Below are 6,801 nucleotides of genomic sequence, written 5' to 3'. Positions count from 1 at the left end.
TTCTGAATTCAAAGTACAAAGTTTCTATTTGTTAATTTGGGCCCTAAAATTATTTTCTACTTTAGATTATATAATTTTGTGGAACATATCTGTAGGCTGACTTTAACAGATTATTTCATCCTTTGCAATTTTTTATGAAATAAACCCAACTTAAAAAAAAAAAAACGGAAATCAACTTAAACAAAATAGCTAACCTAAAATTAACTTCAAATATTAGCATATTGACAAAAGGACCAATGCTCCTACAGAGCATTGTTTTCATAAATTTTCATTGCATAATGTTAAATAACTAGATGAGATCAAAAAAAATTTTCCAATATAATATCTTTTGCCTATTTTGTGATAACCTTAGAGAAAATTGAGAATTCTTTCTCCTATTAGTTTTAAGTAAGAGGAAATATAAATGATTGTTGGACATTCAGTATTAAGGCCAAATTTGAAGGAGCTACCTTAGAATAATCTCTGGTGATTTCATGTTACCTTTTCAAAATAAAATCAACTTTTGAAGTGAAATTTTATAGATGTTATGTGAATGGAAGCATTTTTTGGTTGTAGTATATCATCTACTAAGAGAAGCCCCACACCTCACAGCATTCCTCATTTTTTCACCATCAGGATCTTAGAACCACTTAGAACCAAAAATCACCATCATCGTATCTTTTAGGTGACCCTCCTTCACATGAGCCAATTAAGGGAAGATCTGGTAACATGATTCTTCATGTTGCTGTGTAGGTAAGAATCAGGTTCTTGGAACTTGGTTGTCTAGGTAGATATCCAGATTATAGCCCTAGAAATTTAGCAGTAGAAGAATCTCTCTGCTTGTACCTCAGCCAATTTTTATTAAAGGTAAATTATCATAAAAAATTCTTGGATTGATAAACTAACAATTGTTGAATACTCTAGACTTATGTTAGGAATTAAGAGTGAGGACTGGGGCTAATCTATCTCATACTCCAGTTATGCAGTTTCAAGTTGAAATGGAGAATGTGGTCAATTTAGAAAAGAAAATTAATGTTCTTGCTGAGCTCTCAAAAATGTATTTCAGTGATGATTGAAAGATCTGAGATTCACACTGATCTCAAGAATTAATAAAGGTGAGACAAATAAACATGGAGTCCATCTTCCACGAGAAACAAGAAGGCTCACTTTGTGCTCAACATTGCTTGAATAATCTATTGCAATCTATTGCAATCTATTGAATATTTTAGCCCTGTGGAATTATCTTCAGTTGCACATCAGCTAGGTGAAGAAGAGAGGATGAGAATAGCAGAAGGAAGAGTTACTAGTGAAGAATATCACACAGTTTTATAGCAGCCTTTTGGAAATATGGATGACAGTGGGTTTTTTCTCTATTCAAGTTATAAGCAATGCCTTGAAAGTTTAGGGTTTAGAACTAATTCTCTTCAACAGTCCGGAGTATCAGAGGCTCAGGATAGATCCCATAAATGAAAGATCATTTGTTTGCAATTACAAAGAACACTGGTTTACAGTTAGAAAATTAGGGAAACAGTGGTTCAACTTGAATTCTTTCTTGATGGGTCCAGAATTAACATTAGACACGTACCTTGCGCTTTTCCTAGCTCAATTACAACAGCAAGATTATTTTATATTTGTTGTTAAGGTGACCTGCCAGATTGTAAAGCTGACCAACCTCTACAGATGATCAGGGTCCAACAGATGCAGAGACCAAAACTTATTGGAGAAGAATTAGCACAACTAAAAGAACAGAGAGTCTGGAGAACAGATCTGGAACGAGTCTTAGAAGCAAACGATGGGTCAGGCATGTTAGATGAAGATGAGGAAGATTTGCAGAGGGCTCTGGCACTAAGTTGCCAAGAAATGGACATGGAAGATGAAGAAGCAGATCTCCATAGGGCTATTCAGCTCAGTATGCAAGGTAGTTCCAGAAGGGTATCTCAAGATATTCCACAGATATCAGGTACACATCTTCCTTTGGAAGAGCTATGGAAGAGAAGAAAAGCCTACTTTGAAAAGCAGCAGCAGCAGCAGCAGCAACAGCAGCAATAGCAGCAGCAGGATCCACCAGGACAGTTCTCACATCCATGTGAAAGGCCCACCACAAGTTCAGAAGCCCTAGGCAGTGATCCAGGAGATGTTATGAGTGAGGAAGACATGCTTCAAGCAGCTGTGACCATGTCTTTGGAAACTGTAAGAAATAGTTTCAAAACAGAAGGGAAAAAATAATACCTTTTATAAATCATTTAGATGTTCTTAACTTTCCAACATTATTATCTGTGTGGTTACAGCACAGAGGGTCTGCTTTAGTCATGTGTCAAAGAAGCAATGTTCAGCAGAGGAGATATGATAAGGTGGTTTGTAACAGAAAGTGGAAAAATGCATCAGCTGTAGGACTAAATAGTGATCCTCCATACACTAGCCAAAGAGGCATTTAGAGATTAAAGAAATTTAAAATAGTTTTCTAAATGTTAAGAATTAACAAAGGCAACATAAACCTCAGCTGCATAAAATAAGCCAATAAAAATATAGATATAAACACTTATACTTTTTTTTTTTTAAGATTTATTTTACTTTAGAGAGAGAGAACATGTGTTAGTGAGATGAAGGGTAGAGGGAGCAGAAGAGGAGAGAATCTCAAGCAGACTCTCTGCTGAGCTTGGAGCCTGCCTGAGAGGCAGGGGTCCATCTCATGACCCTGAGATCATGACCTGAGCTAAAATCAGGATTCGGAAGCTTAACCAACTGAGCCACTCAGGTACTCCGCAATTAATCTTATTTAAATCGAAATATAATTGACATACAATATTCTGTTAGTTTCAGGTGTACATCATAGTGATTTGATATTTTTATATATTATGAGATGATCACCATGGTAAGTCCTGTTACTGTCACCATACAAAATTATTACAATTATTCTTGACTATATTCCCTATGCTCTCCATTACATCCCCATTACTTATTTACTTTATAACTGGAAGGTTGTATCCCTTAAACCCCTTCACTTGTCCCCTCATCCCTTACCACTTCTGGTACCCAATAGTTTGTTTCCTGTATCTATGGGTCTGTTTCTGTTTTGTTTATCTTGTTTTTTTAGATTCCATCCATAAGTGGGATTATATCCAATTTATTTCACTTGGCATTATACTAAAGTCCATCCTTGTCACTTATGATAAGATTTTAATTTTTTTTATGGCTGAGTAATACTAAATTGTACATACATAGCACATCTTTATCATTTATTTGTTGATGGACACTTAAGTTGCCTCCATATTGTGGCTATTGTAAATAATGCTGCAATGGACATAGGGGTGCATATGTCTTTGCATTGGTGTTTTTGTTTTCTTCAGGTAAATACACAGAAGTGGAATTGTTGGATTGTACAGTAGTTCTCTTTTTAATTTTTAAAGGCACTTCCACATTGTTTTCTGTAGTAGCTGTACCAATTTATATTCCCACCCACAGTGTTTGAGGGCGAGCTTATCTCCACATCCTCACCAACACTTGTGTGGTTTTTTTTAAAGATTTTATTTATTAATTCATGAGAGACAGAGAGAGAGAGAGAGAGAGAGAGGCAGAAACACAGGCAGAGGGAGAAGCAGGCTCCATGCAGGGAGCCCGATGTGGGACTCGATCTTGGGTCTCCAGGATCATGCCCTGAGCCAAAGGCAGGCACTAAACCCCTGGGCCACCCAGGGATCCCCACTAACACTTATTATTATTATTATTATTATTATTATTTTTTTTTGTTAATAGCTAATCAGACAGGTGTGAGGTGATGACTTATTGTGGTTTTGATTTGCATTTCTCTGATAATTAGTGATGTTGAGCATTTGTATGTTGGCCATGTGTATGTGTTTTTTTTTTTTTTGGAAAAAATGTCTGTTCGAGCCCTGTGTCCATTTTTTAATCAAGTTGTTTTATGATATTAACTTATGAATGTTTTTATATACTTTGGATATTACTCCTTATCAGATGTATGCTTTGCAAATATCTTTTCTCATTCAATAGCCGCATTTATGTTTTGTTGATAGTTTCCTTTGCTGTGCAAAAATTTTTTAGTTAAATGTCATCCCAATTGTTTATTTTAGCATTTGTTACCTTTGCTTCTGGGGACTGGTCTAAAAAACTATCACTAAGACTAATGCCAAAGAGCTTACTACCTGTGTTTTCTTCTAAGAGTTTTATGGTTTCAGATCTTGAATTAGGGACAAATGGGGCTAGACAGGCTAGGTAGGCGGCCACGGAAGCAGGCTCACTAAAATCCCTAAAATGCTGAGGTATAGGGAAACCAGAGATAAGGGAACCAGCCAGATCGCCCTGCCCTAGGTGTGGGCAGTGAGGGTGTCTTTTTTATGACAGTCATTTGTGACCAACAAAGAATAATCAGACCCCAAAGAAGAAGTAAGCCATTAAAGATGTTATCACTAGTCCTTACTCTATGGTCATGTCAATAGATAATGTTAAAAGGATTTAGGATCCCTGGTTGGCTTTCAATAAAAGACCAACCCTAGGAGCCCTCAGTGGCAACCCAGTCAGAACCCCCCTCAATTCTGAGAACTTTCTCTTTGTATTCTCACTTAATAAACTTCTATCGCTTTACTCAGTCTCCTTTGTCTGCGAGATTCGTTCTTCAACTCCGTGAGACGAGAACCAAGCTCTCCTGTATCAGTCTTACTTTCAAGTCTTTAGTCTATTTTGAGTTTATTTTTGTATATGGTCTAAGATAGTGGTCCAGTTCCCTTCTTTTACAGGTAGCTGTCCAGGTAATTATACTTTGAGTGAAAAAGAAAGCAAAGATATATTAATCCAAATTTCATCCCCTAAGGAGAGAGAGGTCTGAGCATATTGTGAAGGGCAGTAACTAGTCATCTCAAAAAGAACAAAGGACAAAAGAAATAAATATAGTCCATGTAGTCAACATTTAGCTACCATTTGCCAGACATTGGTCAACAGGTTGCTGTTTTAAGACTGATCAGCTTAGTCCTCGGAGTTCTAAAGAGATAAGCTTATCTTTCTCTTAGATTCTATGTCTACTCAGAAGATGTCAGGTATGCTAATACTTCTAATAGACATTCCAGTCACCCTGTATTAATTACTGGACACTGCAGACTTGTGTATAACTGAGTTCTAAAAGGCAGTTATGTCTTCTAATTTAGTGTTGATATGGGTCTTCTGTGGCTCATTATGCTACATTGGTATTTTTCATAGTAGTCAATTAATTTTGTAGCTCAACTGGACAGAGTTGGTGCTCCTTTGACATTTAATGTCAGGGTGGCAGAGAGTTTCTCTTAAAAAAAATTGCTACATTGGAAATAAAGAGTGTTTAAAGGAATTGCTTTATATTGTGAAGATAGCTAATGTTTTGTTTCATTTTGCCTTTCCTTACTCATAGGCACCAGGGACAGCCAAGGTTTTTTAATTCATTCTTCAACCAGTGGTAAGGACTCCATGTCATCCTTCAAAGACAGTTTGATATTTATCTTCTTCAAAGATCTCGAGGGAAGGAAAATCTATAAGCTACCCTGGTGACCCATCTCAGTGTAGAATAGACCTTATACGTTAATACAAGAAAGAATGAAGAAAATTTCAGTTTGACATAAAAATCATCATTTACAACAGGTCACTGAGAATGAAGGGACGACCACGCATTCCTTCTCTTCCCGTGTGGAGAAGACGAATGGCCTCTCACCGCTGTAACTTTCCCCTGAGTTCTGCCTGAAATCCTTGCAATCAGTGAATGTTAAATGAAGGGAGATCAAGAATAGCTGTCAGGCAGTGGATGTAATTATGGGGAAATGAGAGGTCGAGAAAAACTGAATATCCTCCTATTCTTCTACATCATTCCCCCCTACCTTTTTTTTTTTTTTTTTTTTTTTTTTAATTCATAGCCTTTTTTTCTGACTTTCCCCGGGTCCCATCCATTTCTCCCAGCTCATTTTCTCCTAAGTTCCTGACAGTGAACACAAACTTAGGTCATGACAGGTCATGACATTCAGGTACAGAACTCTCTGAGTTTCTGTGACAGAAAGAAGTTAAAAAGAAAAACAAAAAAACCCAAAAAAACAACCAACCAACAAACAAACCCACCCTGACTTCAGGTGAATGAGGTTGGGCTAGACATAGATGCTGGAGTGTTCATCTCAACTCAGGCTCTGAGATTGATGCCCTGGGGATAGAATGGACAGGTGGTGGGTGAAGGGAATACACTTTGATGAAGCAGAATACTAAGTAGACTCTTGGGCCCCTAACACTAAGGCCCTGCTCTGTTAGGTCTCAGGGATAATCTCTCTTCTTCTAGCCACATATACCATAGTTTGAAACTTTAAAGAAAACAAGTAAAAGCAACCAAAGCCGGAGTTATATTTTAATAAGATGATAATTTTGAACTACTCTCTCTAGAGATGGTCTATTCAAAAGTTATGTGGATATGATGCTATTTTAATGAAAGCAACATGAGAAATGCATCATATTACTACATAATCAAGCTGTGATAATGTTTTCCTTGGCTGTTACATCACTGTTCTGTGATCTGCTCTGATTCCAGTTGAAATTTAAGGTGTTGACTACAGGCCATAAAGTCCAAAAATTATCTGGATCTTGGTTGCTTTATTCTTTCCTAACCTGGTCATTGTAAATTTAGAGTTCTGGGGGCATTTTTGCTGCTAGTTCTGATGGAAATTGGAAAATTAAGTTGTTTTGGATATATGAGTCCTTGCTTAGGGAATCAGCCTTTTGGTAGGGGGTGGAGAAACAGAGACAGGGTGGACTTAGAAATATTGCAAATAGCATCTCTTAACACTGGGCTTCCCTTGGGAGAGGAAG

The 6,801-nt window shown here is 37.1% G+C and overlaps 1 pseudogene; it reads left to right on the top strand.

The window, feature by feature from the left end:
• The first annotated feature begins 301 nt into the window (after window positions 1–301).
• Window positions 302–3,762, top strand: LOC144292419 (ataxin-3 pseudogene; annotated as a pseudogene).
• Window positions 3,763–6,801: the final 3,039 nt, after the last annotated feature.

Source organism: Canis aureus, chromosome 2, assembly GCF_053574225.1.
Source record: "Canis aureus isolate CA01 chromosome 2, VMU_Caureus_v.1.0, whole genome shotgun sequence".
NCBI classification, from domain to species: domain Eukaryota; kingdom Metazoa; phylum Chordata; class Mammalia; order Carnivora; family Canidae; genus Canis; species Canis aureus.
This window is presented reverse-complemented; position numbering and strand designations above follow the sequence as displayed.